The sequence below is a fragment of the Dendropsophus ebraccatus genome, chromosome 1 (genome assembly GCF_027789765.1).
Source record: "Dendropsophus ebraccatus isolate aDenEbr1 chromosome 1, aDenEbr1.pat, whole genome shotgun sequence".
Taxonomy (NCBI): Eukaryota; Metazoa; Chordata; class Amphibia; order Anura; family Hylidae; genus Dendropsophus; species Dendropsophus ebraccatus.
The window spans coordinates 104,063,411-104,080,449 of NC_091454.1; the positions used below are offsets into that span (position 1 = coordinate 104,063,411).

Genomic DNA, 17,039 nt, shown 5'->3' on the forward strand with positions numbered 1-17,039 from the left:
TATTCACAAATAACCATCTGCTGGACACAGAAAAATCTCACACTTAAGAATGAGAGACCACACTCCTTTAGTTATGACTGTTTTGTGCTTATTTTACAGCACAAAACCATAATGATTTCTGAGGGAAGCAAAGTCTTTTTGACGCAAACAGTAACAAAAGGTTTTCTTGTCCAAGTTTGCATATAGATGAATTACTAGGAGCAGCCAGGGGCATTTGATTTTCTGATATACTGTGACAGCCACTTTAGCTGCTGTGAGCTGGGTGTTTCAAACTGAGTTTTATCTTCTAAAAAGTTACATATATGCAGTGAAGCACTAGATGGCGTGTGATGGTATGTGTGTGTGGGGGTGTTGGTAAGCTTTACAGTATGTAGAGTTCTGGATCAGAGTTGTGTAATGGCTGCTAACTTGGAGAGTACAACAGCAGCACTATGTATTTGTGTCTGAACATTTGGCCTCTGCTGAAGAGAGCTGAACATTGAACTGCAAAATACCCATGACCTGCTGTAATATGCCTATGTGATCCCCCCCTCCTGGGAACAGACGCTTAAGCATGCAGAGCAAGATATAACAGAGCAGAAGACCTGAAGAAAGTTTTTGTCCTGTAACAGAGGAGCGAATGTTACCGTGGCATCTGTATACTACATATACAGACAGACAGACAGGAAACTCGCAGCACAGAACCTTGCTGGACCTCAAAAGAGAATTGTGCAGTAAGTACAGTACTTTGTCTATGCTTAAACACAGCAACATGAACTGTATATCTTCACAGGCTGTGTGCTGGCCACTGAGCTGGTTATCTCTGAGAACACTGCTGTCAGCATTTTTTCCCTTACAGAGTGAAAACACTAGTTGCTAAATGTAACACTTTTATTGTGAAAGGAGACAAATCTAGTAAACTGGGCAATATACGCATTTAAATAGATAGACAGATATGATGTGCAGAGTATTAAAGGGGTTCTTCTGAAGCAATAAAATAGCATGTCAGTTCAGCTCATTAGACCTGGTAGGGCCAGTGCTTACAGCCATAATACGGACACAAAAATGCATCCGTATTATGCTAGTGTGAACACAACCTTACTTGCTACATCTCATATGGTGCTGAAACTTTCCTCTATGACCATTTCATCCATAAACTGATATCGATATGCCAGCGCATGTGAACATACAATCTTCTTAACAATACAGTCCGAAAGTTTTGGGCACAGGACAGAATTCAGACTAGACGTGCATCGTGTTCTGAAATAAAAACAAAACAAAACACAGTTTTTTTTAATACAATACAGTCTCCAGCCTCAGAGAATGGATTTAGTGATGATGGCCTCTTTTCCCTGTGAGATTGATCAGCAATAGTTTTCAATTTATTTCTACTAATATCAAACACAAATGTATTTACTGTGCTATATGACGTAGGCCTCTGGGCTTTGTAACATAACAATATGCTGGGCTATAACTACACATTATTTCAGCCTAAATTTACATTAGATTAAAGTACTGGTATTACATTACCGAACCACATCTGAGTTATTGTACCTGGAATGGTGAGTGTATAAAGATATTGTGCACTTATTAAATGACATATGCAAGTATATAGGCATACTTAACTGAATGATACAGCATTTGACCCACAATGCAAGTGGAAGCACAATATGTTCCAAGTAACTAGTAATCATAGATGTACAAAAGAAATGTAAAACTAATGCATTAGGAATTATGCAAAAGACACAAAGGGGTTCTCATTTTGATATTCTTCTTATCTTTACATTGATCAGCCATTTAAAAAAAATCCTCAGAATAATATTGTGTAAATCCACATTGATCCACCAACGCAGCTCTAACTGTCAAGCTACAGAATCCACAGCACCAGTGTCAGACTGGGGTACCTGGGGCCCACCAGAGCAAATGATCCTTGGGGCCCACCAATAAAGAACCAGTGAGACACGACATGCTGACCCGCGCCTTTCCTGGATTCATCTGTATCTGTGATGAATCTCAGAACACCCTAAATTTATACAGCTCTCAGGGTATGCTGGGAGTTGTAGTTTCTGAGTGGACAACCCTTTAATAAATCACTGTGTGCAGAGTCTCCTGGTGGCTGCAATCTGTGGGTGACAGCCATCGGCCCTGAAGGTCCAGCAATACATCTCTCTACACTGTACTACAACTCCCAGCATATCCTGTGGGCTGCAGACTGTCAGTAAATGCTGGGAGTTGTAGTGGCTGCAGCTGTTGTAGTTGAGTCCTAGGTGCATCATACACTGGATGCTTTGAGGCATATAATAATACATAGATCTGTGGGGGCTCAGTGTTGGGAAGTGACCCCAGAACAGAACTAATAGGGGATAGAACAAAAACATCTACTATATTATCACAATACCGTGACCACAAATTACACCACATAACAACATAACAAAGGGTCATTCACACATCTGTAGAATTCCGTCCATACACAATCATTGTTCTGCGGACCGAACTTGGGAGCTTCCAGCATCAGGATTAATGATGATGTCGGGAGCTCCTAGGCAGTTAAAAAATTTGCGCTAGTGTACTGTAGTGACCGCGGCCCTGTGTCAGTACATTAGGGCACCATTAGACACCAATAGTACACAGGCGCTGCACACTATATAAGTGATTACAGTGCAGTTACTAATGACTCATAAGTGATGTCTTCTCTGACTGCCATTGCTCACTTCGCTTTCTTCTCCATCTGGGAGTAACAGCTGGGGGTAACAGGGAGACAGCTGGGGGTGACATGGGGATAGCTGGGGGTGACATGGGGATAGCTGGGGCTGCTGGGGGTGACAGGGGGAGAGTTGGGGCTGCTGGAGTGACAGCTGGAGTAACAGGGGGATAGCTGGGGCTGCTGGGGGTGACAGGGGGGCAGCTGGGTTGATGGGGATAGCTGGGGCTGCTGGAGGTGACAGGGGGATAGCTGGGGCTGCTGGAGGTGACAGGGGGATAGCTGGGGCTGTTGGGGGGACAGCTGGGGCGACAGGGGATAGCTGGGGCTGCTGGGGTGACATGGAGATAGCTGGGGCTGCTAGGGGTGACAGGGGGACAGCTGGGGTGACGGGGGGATAGCTGGGGCTGCTGGAGGTGACAGGGGGATAGCTGGGGCTGTTGGGGGGACAGCTGGGGCGACAGGGGATAGCTGGGGCTGCTGGGGTGACATGGAGATAGCTGGGGCTGCTAGGGGTGACAGGGGGACAGCTGGGGTGACGGGGGGATAGCTGGGGCGACATGGAGATAGCTGGTGCTACTAGGGGTGACAGGGGGACAGCTGGGGTGACATGGAGATAGCTGGGGCTACTAGGGGTGACAGCTGGGGTGACGGGGATAGCTGGGGCTGCTGGGGGTGACAGAGGGATAGCTGGGGCTGTTGGGGGGACATGGAGATAGCTGGGGCTGCTAGGGGTGACAGGGGGATAGCTGGGGCTGCTGGGGGTGACAGGGGGATAGCTGGGGCTGTTGGGGGGACAGCTGGGGCGACAGGGGATAGCTGGGGCACAGCTGGGGATAGCTGGGGCTGCTGGGGTGACAGGGAGATAGCTGGGGCTGCTGGGGGTGACAGGGGGACAGCTGGGGTGACAGGAGGATAGCTGGGGCTGCTGGGGGTGACATGGGGACAGCTGGGGTGACAGGGGGATAGCTGGGGCTCTTGAGGGGACAGCTGGGGCAACAGGGGATAGCTGGGGCTGTTGAGGGGACAGCTAGGGCGACAGGGGATAGCTGGGGCACAGCTGGGGATAGCTAGGGCTGCTGGGGTGACAGGGAGATAGCTGGGGCTGCTTGGGGGACAGGGGGATAGCTGGGGAGACAGCTGGGGTGACAGGGGGATAGCTGGGGCACAGCTGGGGGGACAAGGGAATAGCCGGGGCAGCTGAGGGACAGCTGGGGGGCGCAGGAAGATAGCTGGGGCTGCTGGTTGGACAGCTGGGGTGACAGTGGCATAGTTAGGGCTGCTGGGGGGACAGGGGGATAGCTGGGGCTGCTGGGGGGACAGCTGTGGCTGCTGGAGGGACAGGGGAATAGCTGGGGCTGCTGGGGTGACAGGGGGATAGCTGGGACACAGCTGGGGGGACAGAGGAATAGCTGGGGCTGCTGAGGGACAGCTGGGGGGACAGGAAGATAGCTGGGGCTGCTGGGTGGACAGCTGGGGTGACAGGGGGATAGCTGTGGCTGCTGGGGGGGGGACAGGGGGATAGCTGGGGCTGCTGGAGGTGACAGGGGGATAGCTGGGGCTGTTGGGGGGACAGCTGGGTCAACAGGGGATAGCTGGGGCTGCTGGGGTGACATGGAGATAGCTGGGGCTGCTAGGGGTGACAGGGGGACAGCTGGGGTGACAGGGGGATAGCTGAGGCGACATGGAGATAGCTGGGGCTACTAGGGGTGACAGGGGGACAGCTGGGGTGACGGGGATAGCTGTGGCTGCTGGGGGTGACAGGGTGATAGCTGGGGCTGTTGGGGGGACAGCTGGGGCGACAGGGGATAGCTGGGGCTGCTGGGGTGACAGCTGGGGTGACAGGGGGATAGCTGGATCTGCTGGGGGTGACAGGGGGATAGCTGGGGCTGTTGGGGGGACAGCTGGGGCGACAGGGGATAGCTGGGGCACAGCTGGGGCTGCTGGGGTGACAGGGAGATAGCTGGGGCTGCTGGGGGTGACAGGGGGACAGCTGGGGTGACAGGAGGATAGCTGGGGCTGCTGGGGGTGACAGGGGGACAGCTGGGGTGACAGGGGGATAGCTGGGGCTCTTGAGGGGACAGCTGGGGCAACAGGGGATAGCTGGGGCTGTTGAGGGGACAGCTGGGGCGACAGGGGATAGCTGGGGCACAGCTGGGGATAGATAGGGCTGCTGGGGTGACAGGGAGATAGCTGGGGCTGCTTGGGGGACAGGGGGATAGCTGGGGAGACAGCTGGGGTGACAGGGGGATAGCTGGGGCACAGCTGGGGGGACAAGGGAATAGCTGGGGCAGCTGAGGGGCGCAGGAAGATAGCTGGGGCTGCTGGTTGGACAGCTGGGGTGACAGTGGCATAGTTAGGGCTGCTGGGGGGACAGGGGGATAGCTGTGGCTGCTAAGGGGACAGGGGGATAGCTGTGGCTGCTGGGGGGACAGGGGGGTAGCTGGGGCTGCTGGGGGGACAGGGGGATAGCTGTGGCTGCTAAGGGGACAGGGGGATAGCTGTGGCTGCTGGGGGGACAGGGGGGTAGCTGGGGCTGCTGGGGGGACAGGGGGATTGCTGGGGCTGCTGGGGGGACAGGGGGATAGCTGTGGCTGCTGGGTGGGACAGGGGGGTAGCTGTGGCTGCTGGGGGGACAGCTGTGGCTGCTGGGGGGGCAGCTGGGAGGGACTGGTGCAGGGTTCGGCAAATATACACTTAACCTGTGGGGAAGGGTCCAACAAACACCCCTCCTTCTCTTCAGCTCCGGCACACGTCTCTGATCTCTGGAGGGGGAGGAGGCCGCAGGGACGTCCTGATAATATAAAGCGCCACTGGGGTGGAAGGATGGTCGGGCGTCCGTAAGTGAGGGCCCAGTCAGATGACAGCATTAATAGGAAGCAGCAATGAAGCACTGTCTGGGGGCCCTGCTGCCTGACGGTGTGCTGCACTTGTGTGGGGCTGGGGCCTACCGGAGGATCCTCAGGTGGCCCAGTCTGACACTGCACACGACTTTCTACTTAAAGGGAAACTAGCAGCAGGTTAGAAGCATCTATAGCTCACAGGGTACTGAGGATGAGGATCATTCTCTTACCTTGATTCTCAGTGCCTTTCCTAAAGCTTAGAGGTTTTATTAGATAAGTAAATGAGGTGGTTTGGTGCACTTGGTGAGAGACTAACACCCACAGTGCACTGTTCTAAACCGGCCGACCGGCCCACCCCTTCTACTGAATATTGGGGCCGAGCTCTGCAATCAGTCGCTCTAGTGCCAAATAAATATTCATTAGTAGGGGAGGGCTTGCAATGTGGATCAGTGCACTGAGGGTGTTAGTCCCACCCCAGTGCACCAAACCGTTTTATTTTCTTATCTAATAAAGTTATGGAAAACTTCTTCTGTTCTGTAAGATTTCTGGAAAACTTTGTTCTGTAAGGTTTCATTAAAACCCCTTTTTTAACCCCTTTAGGACCAGGCTAATTTTTGTTTTTGCGTTTTCGTTTTTTCCTCCTTGTGTTTAAAAGACCATAACACTTGCATTTTCACACCTACAGACCCACATGAGCCCTTATTTTTGCGTCACTAATTGTACTTTGCAATGAAAGGCTGAATTTTTGCATAAGATATGCTGCAAAACCAGAAAAAAATTATATGTGCAGTGAAATTGAAAAAAAAACACAATTCTTTTTCTTTGGGGGAATTGTGTTTTTACGCCATGTGTCCTATGGAAAAACTGACATGTTTTATATGTTCCTCAAGTCGTTATGATTACAACGATATGTAACATGTATAACTTTTCTTGTATCTGATGGCTTGTAAAAAATTCAAACCATTGTTAACAAATATACGTTCCTTAAAATCGCTCCATTGCCAGGCTTATAACGCTTTTATCCTTTGGGGCTGTTTGAGGTGTCATTTTTTGCGCCATGATGTGTTCTTTCTATTGGTACCTTGATTGCGCATATGCAACTTTTTGATTGCTTTTTATTAAATTTTTTCTGGATTTGATGCGACCAAAATGCACAATTTTGCACTTTGGGATATTTTTGGGCTTACGCCGTTTACCATGCGAGATCAGGAATGTGATTAATTAATAGTTCAGGCGATTACGCACGCGGCGATAGCAAACATGTTTATTTATTTATTTACTTTTATTTATAACCTGGGAAAAGGGGGGTGATTCAGACTTTTATTAGGAGAGGGGGCTTTTTTTGACAACAACACTTTATTTATTTTTTTTACACATATACTACAAGCCCCCTAGGGGACTTCTAGTATATACACTTTGATCTCTCATTGAGATCTTTGCTGTATAGTTATACAGCAAAGATGAATGAGATCGGCACTCGTTTGCTTTCGGCTGCTGCAGCCGGAAACAAACGAGTGCCGAGCCGGGGACGGCGCCATCTTGGATGAGTCCCCGGCCGGCATCAGACAGGGAGATCGCTCCTCCGGGACAACGTCCCAGGGGAGCGATCTCCCCCACTAGATACCAGGGAACGGCTGAATCCGGTAATCGGAGGCAACTGTCATCTTTGACAGCTGCCTTCGATTATCTAATTAGCGGGCACGGCGATCAGATCGTGCCCGCTAATAGCCGCGATCCCGGGCTGCATGAGGCACCCGGGATCGCGGCGGTTCAGAGCTGGGTCGCCACGCGGCCCCACTCTGAACGCCCGCACCCGCACTAGGACGTACAGTTACGTCCTCGTGCGGGAAAGGGTTAAGCTATGTTGCTGGTATAATTTGGGATGCTAGAAAGGGTAGATTCACATGAACCGGATCCGCAGTGGATTTCACACTGCGAGTTTGCTTAGAAATCCTCTGCGGATCCTGGTATAATGAAGGCCTATGGGGTCACATACCCGCAGCAGAAAATTAATTCCGCTGCAGATATGCGTCCCGGCCCCTTTAACCCCCGGCTGCCCGCATCTCCGGCTGGGAGTATGTAAAGTTCCCAGCTCCCCTCACTCCTCATCAGCCAATCAGTGCTGCCGCGCCAAATGCAAGATTTTACAGTTTATTTGCTGCCTAATATATACCACCATGTGACTGGTCGCATGGTCATGGGATAGTCCATTTTAGGGCTCTTTCATATCACGATCTGGCACTCAATCGTGCATATTCTTCAGAAACCTCTCAAAGTAGGCTGCAGACGTATATGTATATGGAGAATAATGGGCCTTGTTTACTCCAGTAGCCCAAACCTAGTTGGCTAGTAATGACATTTGGGTCATTTCTTGCATGTACATATGTTTTGACTCGTATTCAAAAAATTTATTAGCTGCTCTTTTGAGTCAGAGGAAAAGGCTGTGCAGAAAATGAGCCGAATGGTGTCACTAGCTGAATAAGTTTGGCTCATAAAAATAAATGGGCCATGTGTGCACGACCGCACGTGTATGTTGGCATCCAATGTTGAGGTTTCACAAGCATTAAGGCCTTGCAACAGCATCTGATAGGGGGGAAAAACTAAAATAAAAAGAGTGAGGTTAATACAATGAAGTATAGGATACAAGGAAAAAAATCTAATAAGTAATCAAACATACATAGGATGCGATATCATGGAGAAAACAGAAGGTCAACCAACTAAGGGATCAGGACATGGAGGTCAGGTAGAACCTAATATGTCATCCTGTGGAAAAATCTGCTAGATTGGCGCTCCTTTACAGAATCTATTAAATGGCTCAATTAGCATGCCAGGGTTGCACGAGCATGGCTAGCAATGTCTGTGCAGCCTTTGCTGTATATGTAGAAAATAATAAAGGTATACTGACCACACTCCTCGGTGTCCTGCTCCCTGTTACCCATTCATCACAGCCGCCATTGAAGTTCTGTGCAATGACAGGCCACTGGGCGTGATTGGCTGAGCGGGCTGTCACTACAGAGACGGCTTAAGAAGCTTCAACATGGCTGTGGTGAGTGGGAGCCTGGACAGGTAAATATAATCTTAATTATTTTTCTTTAAACTGTCATCAGCTGTCACTATTACACAGAGCGATGTGGGGCTGGTGGCCGATGAGCTTTCAACTTTCTAAAGGACAAAAATCAACTGATGATCGGCTCTTTGGCTGATCGTTGTCTTTATTACATGAAGTGCCCAAATTGGCAGATTATCACTGTGTAACAGGGCCCTGAGCAGCTCAGTATTGTACCTTTGTGCTAAATTTTTAACATATTGCTGCCGATGCACATAAAACAATAAACATGTTATGCTTACATGTCTGTGCTCCCTTGTAATTTACTTATGAAAATTAAAATTTTTCAGAAAGTGGTGTATTCTTTCAAGTCTAACACAATGCTCTCTGCTGCCACCTTTGTCCAGAGCAGTAGCAAAAGCCCCATAGAAATATATCTTCCGCTCTCCAGGCTGAAAAGAAAACATCACTATCTGCAGGACATACAGCGCCTGATACGTACTGGAAGATTGGAGATTTTTAATTAAAAGTAAATTACAAATCTCTTGCACTTTCTGGCAGCAGTTTGTCTGACCTTTTTTTTTGTTTTTTGCTGGAGTACCTCTTTAAGACTGCAGTAGTATTAGGTTCTCAATGATTTATTAACCTACGTGTTACAGAAGTAGATTGTACACTTTTCTTCCACCTGCTAGCTGCCCATGCTGCTGTTCTTAGGCTCCGTGCACACAGAGCAAAAGTGGCAGAATTCCATGGAGGAGAATGCCGCCAGCCTCCCTGTCATGATGACAGTTTATAGGATGCTCACACGCCTCCTCTATCCACGCTGTAGAATGAACATGTTTATTCTTTAGTACGGAGAGAGGAGGCGTGCGAGCTTCCAGTTATTTCTGCTGACTAGTGGTGAGAAATCTATGTGAGGAATTACCACAGATATAGGCCCAGATTTATCATGCATCCTGAAAATCACACTGTGTGGAGGTTACAGATTTTACAAGATGTGATTAGTTGCTGTGAGAAAAAAAAACAGACAGTAAAGAATTTATCATTCCTGAGTCTGGGGTAAATCGATTTGTACAAAAATTTGAAACTTTTTGCAGATCTATGCCCTGCTTGACTGATAGGTGGGAAGGAGGTGAAGCAAAACAAGCAGGTGTAAAAATGAGTTTCAGGCAACTTGATAAATCTGTCACCTCAGTCTACAGCGGGCATACATTATTAGGTCACTTTATTAACAGAGGACCTGGGACCAGCAAAAAGCACTAGTGCGAAAGCAGAATTAGTACAGTTAATGCATTAAAAAGTTTATTGATTGCATTTCAGGGAAATCTGTCAGCTGTCAGGTCTATTTGGTGGTTGTCAAACTTGTAAAATCTCCTTTTCTCTATTGGCCAAGTGTCAGGGAGGTGGAGCAATGCTGCTCAAGTAAAACAGCCTCATACACCTCATTGCTTGCCAAAACACCCCCCCCCCAGCTTCTCCTTGATTAACATGCAGAGCCCTGTATATCAGGCAAGGAGGGGCTGAGAGGTGAAGGAGAGCGAGCAGGTATGTCAAGCTCGGCAGCTGACGGACTCACTTTATGAAACACGTGAAAAGAGTGTGAAAGAGGCTATGTTTACATTTCGTTTTCCTAGTAGTGGTGCTTTATAAGTACTGTATGAGTCAGTATACCATGGCATACTGGCAGTGTGTTCACTGAGTTTGGTAGTCCAAACATAATCAATTAGTTACTATGTTTGAACCTTTTTTTTAGACATAGTGAAACTGGCTCAGTTGCCCCTAGCATCCAGATTCCACCTTTCATTTTCCAAAGAGTCTATAAGGAATGAAAGGTGGAATCTGATTGGTTGCTAGTTTCACTTTACACCATGTTTGATAAATCTCACCCTTACTTTTTTTTTCCAGGAATCAGAAGGGTCTTGGCGTGGCTACTGACGCCACTTCGCTCGCCTTCCTTTTTATCACTGTGGGGAATGGACAGGGTTAGTCCCCCCCTTATATTTTGGGTGACGACTTCTTAATTCATGAGTCGTCTCGGGACCACCCGACAGAAAGCCATGAATAAGGGCAAGAGAGCCCGAAACGCGTCGGCCTTTTAAACATTATACAAATAAAGGTTCAATAGAACAAATAAATTTTAAAGCGAGCTGGAGAGTATTCTTATGCTTATACCTTGTTGGATGCCCTTGGGTCCGGGGGTCTTTCTCGCGTGCTCGTGGAGAGGCATACAGCCCAAAATAAGAACACCACATTCCAACCGAAGGGACTCTGTGTTTTGAGTGCTGACCACCCTTTGTTTTTCGTATGCATCAGAAGGGTTGTCTGCTGCTGAGCAATAAATGTACAATGCACAGACACACTCTACTTGTTTGGTTCAAGTTATTGATTTAGATAAACACTATTCAAGAAGTGGTCTAAGAAAGGATAGTGAGGCCTTGCAATGTACATAATTTTCATAAATGTGGGCAATTTACCATGGATCCTAAATTCAGGTGTAATGGCCCAGTCCGGTATATATTGTCAGGCGTCTGCAGGTATATTGTTGCCATTCGCAACCCCAGACTGTCTGTATTGGGGCCTATGTGTTTGTGTCTTTTCCTGGCCTCTCTTGTGGTAATGTATTAAATGAGCATTGTTTTATGTCATGTATTTGTTTGATGCTGTTATGTATTGATCTCCATTGGTACAAATGTTATTAGTTTCCATAGCAACCCACTAGAAGAACATTGATTTGTCAATTTATATGTTTGTATACAAGTGTTGAGCTTGATCAGTGCTCCTCCCCTGCAACCCATCAGACTCTAGTGATTGGCCAGGGGAAAGCTGGCTCCGCCCACCTTCTACCCAGAGGGCTGTGCGAGTCTTGACAGTTGACAGTTGGTAGTCTGGCTTGGCCAGAGTCACATCTAACCTCCCTGCATCACCTCAGTAATTCTGTCAGGCTAGAGGTTCAGTCTCCTAAGGGCTCGTTCACACAGAGCAAAAGCAGCTGAATTTCTGCGCTGAAATTTCAGCCGTTAAAATAGGTGCAGAGCTAATTTCCATTGTGTTGAATGGAAATTCTGCTCTGCAGTTCACACAGTGGAATTTCCGCACTGAACTAATCCGCTTTCCGCCAGAAGAATGAACATGTTCATTCTTCCGCTAGCGGAAGCCTATACAAATTAATGGGGCTCTGATTTTCTGTTTCAGCGGAATACAAGCGTAATACAAGCGGAAATTACACGCTCAATCAGCGCGGAAATGGGGAAAAAAGGGGGGGGGAGGATTCTAGTATATATTCTGGTATAGTCTAGTTTACTCGCCAAATACTCGCTGAATTTCAGCGCTGAATGCATGCGGATTCAGCGCGGATTCCTCGAGAATTCCGCGCTGAATTTGTCAAGAGCTGATTACGAGCTGAACACTTTCCTAGCGGAATACGCAGGGATTCTGCTTACATTCTGCTTATATTCTGCTCGGAATTCAGCGTCAGTTGATTTCAGGCGGAAATATTTCCTCGCGTAATCCGCCCCTTTTGCTCTGTGTGAACGTAGCCTAATCTGTTTCCAGTCAGCCATAAGGATTAACCCCTTAAGGACCGGGCTAACTTTCGTTTTTGCATTTTCGTTTTTTCCTCCTTGTGTATAAAAGGTCATAGCACTTGCATTTTTACACCTACAGACCCACATGAGCCCTTATTTTTTGCGTCACTAATTGTACTTTGCAATGACAGGCTGAATTTTTCCATAAACTATGCTGCGAAACCAGAAAAAAATTATATGCGCAGTGAAACGATATGTAACATGTATAACTTTTCTTTTATCTGATGGCCTGTAAAAAATTCAAACCATTGTTAACAAATATACGTTCCTTAAAACCGCTCCATTCCCAGGCTTATAGCGCTTTTATCCTTTGGTCTATGGGGCTGTGTGAGGTGTAATTTTTTGCGCCATGATGCATTCTTTCTATCGGTACCTTGATTGCGCATATGCGACTTTTTGATTGCTTTTTATTACAATTTTTCTGGATTTGATGCGACCAAAAATGCGCAATTTTGCACTTGGGATTTTTTTGCGGAGCGACGCTGAGCCCCGGCCGGCTCATTACAAGTGATCTCCCCTCTGCGATCGCATCGTGGGGGGGAGATCCCCCACTAGACACCAGGGTCAGGGGGCACAGCTGCTATTCAATTGCAGCTGTCAAAGTAATTAGCCGGCCGCGGTGATTGGCCACGCCGGCTAATACCCGCGGTCCCTGGCTGCACATACCAACCAGGGACCGCGGGCTGCAAAGAGGGCTCACGCCGGGAGACCTCTTTGTTTACACTTTACGGCCGCCCATCATCGTTAAGAGGTTAATACGTGTCCTCAAAGTCTCAGTAGGACATACTCTGTATTTATTAGTGCCTGCTGTCAGATTGGTGAAGTATTAGAGGGTCACCCATTCACCGTCCACATCCTCCTGGCTTCCAAGTCAGTGTGTTCATCCTTCCTCCTGCTTGCTAGTGAGAGTTGACAGCGTCATTTCTTTCAAATCAGTAACTTCAAGTACCTATTCACACACACCTTATAAAGGCTGGAAACCGCAAAGTCCCTGGAACAGGTCTGTCTACACTATTCCTGTAATCCTATCTATCTACCAAGTCCAAGTTATAGTAACCAAGGTAACACCCCCCCCCCCCTAAAGCTAAGGACTCTGATCAAGCCACCATATATTCATCATCAGATGCCCCTGTATTGGATTGTGCATAGTTATTCTTCAGGTAAAGTTTCCATATACTTGCACCACTACTGTGTAAAGACTTTTATTAAAGAGATTACCCTGTGTATTTGCTGAGAAAAGGGCCCCACCGTAACAGGAAGATTACAAAAGGTGAGCCCTAAGGTTGCACTACACCACCCAGCAACAACCCCTTGGTATATTACAGTACACTGCACAGGCATTTGATTAAAATTTGATAAAATCATCCAATGTTCCTTACTGGTCCATACCAATACTGATATGATAATCAAACACGGCAAAACTTGTAATTCTGTCAAAACACATTGGACTACAACTCCCATTATGCCCTGCCAGCCCTGTAGTTTTGCAGCAACTAGAGAGTCAAATGTTGCAGAACCCTACACTAAACTGTCCCATTAAAGAGTCACTGTCGTATTTTTATTTTTTTTGCAGAAATCAATAGTACAGGCGATTTTAAGAAACTTTGTAATTGGGTTTATTAGCCAAATCTGCCATTATCTGCATGTAAAAAGCCTTTTCCCAGGTCCCCCCCTCCTTCCTCTTTTTCATCCACTCTGAAAAATCTGAAAATTGTGACTTGTTGCAGGAGTCGTACCCTGTCTGTTCTAGGGAGAGGGGAGGGGGGAGGAGGAAGGAGGGAGTTAGCCGGCAGCAGAAAGCAGATAACAGAGGATTACAGGCACGGAGCTGGGTGACAGCTGTAATCCGAGCTCAGACAGGTCACTGGTGACTGTCACATGAGATATCCCGTGAGGGATTTGTAGATTAACTCTTTGTTGTCCTGTTTTGGTCTTTTCTTTAGCTCTCTCCATAGGAGAACAATGAAGACAGGGGGGAGAGCTTCAAACTGCTTTTTCATGATAAAAATGCATTTTTCGGATAATAAACCCAATTACAAAGTTTTTTAAAATCGCCTAGACTATTGATTTCTGCAAAAAAAAAAATTCACGATAGTGACACTTTAACTCAGTTTCATAACCAGTGACTCCTCAGCTGTATATAAACTACAAGTTTGAATATGACCTGCCAGCAGGGTATGATGTTTTGTAGCAACATGTTGAGGAACACTGCACACAGGGGCGTAACTAGAAATGGCTGGGCCCCATAGCAATTTTTTGATTGGGCCCCCCGACTGACCAATAATTCTTCAAATGTAGTCATAACTTCTAATGCTCATCAGGAGAGCTTATACTTAAAGGGATATTTGTAGAACCCAGGAACTGGGTGCTGCAAATGATGACAGCTCAGGGGGCCCAGTGTACTTGAGGAGAGGGCCACTGGGCCCCCTGATGTGGGGGGCCCTTTAGCAGCTGCTCTGGTTGCTATAGTGGTAGTTACACCCCTGACTGCACAATGCCCTCCTAGTATACTCACCATTCACAGCATGGTCCGTGAGTAGAGATGAGCGAACTGCTTGGACTTTTGGTCCGAAAGCAGTTCGCTCTCTCATCATGCCTTTGATCCCAGCCGCATACTTGCGCTCACGGGAATATGCGGAGAGGATATTCCAGGGAATCCCTGTTGAATTCCCTGGAATATCCTGGCCACATATTCGCGGGAGCGCAAGTATGCGGCTGGGATCAAAGGCATGATGAGAGAGCGCCGATGCCGTCGGACCAAAAGTCTGACGGTCCGCTCATCTCTATCCGTGAGTGATACAGGCAGTGATAATCTGCGGCCTGCATCTCACAGGAGGCACTGGGGGATGAAGCAGGGAAGTGTGTATCCTCATCTATTTTATTGTTCTGTATTGTATTGGTGTCAGACAACAATACAGCACAAAGCAGAGGGATTAAGTGCCTCCTCTCTCTGACCTGTATGGAGAATATATTCTCCATACAGGCTCCTCTTTCTTTCATCGGGCCCCAGGTGGCCAGCAGATTGGTCAGTGTGTGGGCCCACCAGAGGATGCTACGGTGGGCAACTCCAACATTGAATGTGGTCATGTTGAGATTTGCAAACTTCCAGAGATCGCTCCAGGATGGACTGCTGGTTGTGGTAACATGTGGGTTGCAACATAACCATAGTCACTTTCACGAGTTGTGGTGCACTGCCACAAAGCAATTGTGGGTCAAGACACACACTGCACAGCTGCAGTTGCTCTGCAAGCCTAACCTGACTATCTCAGTTCTGCACTTTGGTTTGTGAGCACAGATTTCACATTGTTTTCAGCATGTTAACGCACAGTCGTGATTTTGGTAATTTTGTCCCAATGTGCACACACATGCAATGTCTTCGTGATCGTAGGGCAATGTTATGGTGCCTGAGAGTAGTTGTTTTACAATAGGGAGCTTCATGTACAGCATTCCTTTGCCATTCCTTATAGAAGTGGTGGATTTTTATCTATCAGTGAATATTGTAGGGGGTGGAATGTTAGAGATCGGTGTATTGATCCTGCAGTGCATATAGCAGGGGTGGAATGTTAGAGATCGGTGTATTGATCCTGCAGTGCATATAGCAGGGGTGGATTGTTCCTGATCAGTGTATTGATCCTGCAGTGCATTTGCAGGGGTGGATTGTTAGTGATCAGTGTATTGATCCTGCAGTGCATATAGCAGGGGTGGATTTTTATAGATCACTGCTCTGATCCTGCAGTGCATATAGCAGGGGTGGATTGTTAGTGATCAGTGTATTGATCCTGCAGTACATATAGCAGGGGTGGATTGTTAGTGATCAGTACACTGATCCTGCAGTGCATATAGCAGGGGTGGATTGTTAGTGATCAGTGTATTGATCCTGCAGTGCATTTGCAGGGGTGGATTGTTAGTGATCAGTACACTGATCCTGCAGTGCATATAGCAGGGATGGATTGTTAGTGATCAGTGTATTGATTCAGCAGTGCATATAGCAGGGATGGATTGTTAGTGATCAGTGTAATGATCCAGCAGTACATATAGTGGTGGTGGGTTGTTATAGATCAGTGCACTGATGTAGTTGAGGAGCCTGTTCTCAGCTAGCAGCACATGGCATGCTTTTGGTCAGCCAGCCTTTAGCTCTGACAGCTCTGTAATATCAGGCACAGCTAGATGAGAGATATGAGGCGCACAAGAGCTGACCCCATATTGCAGTATAATAGCTGCAGACACACGCAGGGGCCATAACTAGGTCAGGGCTTACACAGCCTCTCAATGACACCCTTGTCCTCTGGGGTAATGCCACAGTGTTATGCTATCAGCAGCTGTCAGTCATCCACACCAGGAGGCTGGGGAACTCCCCTAAGACGTCTGGAAGGAATTTTACAGAGGTGCTGGGAGGAATACAGACTCTATCCCTCCAAGCCTTGCTATATACCTCACTGGGAGCAGAGTATACACTGAGTACACTCATACAAGTAGCCTAGGAGAACAATCCCTTACCCTGGCAGCAGCATGATGGGATGTGTAGTTCTGTCCCAGGATGGACATGTGAGGAGATGAGTGACTAATGGTGTGTGTGCTGGGCCCCGTCCTGACAGGATGGGCGTGGAGCGACACTGTATCACACTCTCTAATTACCACAGCAGCACAGAGAGCCATGCGAGCACCTCCATAGGAGTGAGTGAGGGAGTGAGTGAGTGAGGGAGGGAGAGGAGCGGGGGGCGGACACCCGGAGCCTCCTCCTTTGTCTGGGCCAGGGCGGGCGGCTGACTCTGCTGCTGCTGCCACAGGGGGATAACTTTTGAGTCTCCGGAAATGATGAAAATGAGGATTGAAAACCCGAGAAAAGAGTGAGGGAAGAAGAGAAAGTTTCTTCAGTGAGGTAAAAG

General features: G+C 47.8%; 1 protein-coding gene across 5 annotated transcripts in view; it reads left to right on the forward strand.

Annotated features, from left to right (window-relative positions):
- Positions 1-394: 394 nt before the first annotated feature.
- The window catches only part of MDFIC (MyoD family inhibitor domain containing), a 79,450-nt gene continuing 62,805 nt past the window's right edge, over positions 395-17,039 (forward strand). For 2 of the 5 annotated variants that reach the window (XR_011363785.1, XM_069976309.1), the window contains exon 1: positions 16,809-17,032. The gene's annotated coding sequence lies outside the window, so the exon portion shown is untranslated. Of the gene's footprint in view, positions 714-16,804; positions 17,033-17,039 lie in introns of those variants that run through there. The other 3 variants (XM_069976320.1, XM_069976336.1, XM_069976328.1) reach the window with 3 other exon arrangements.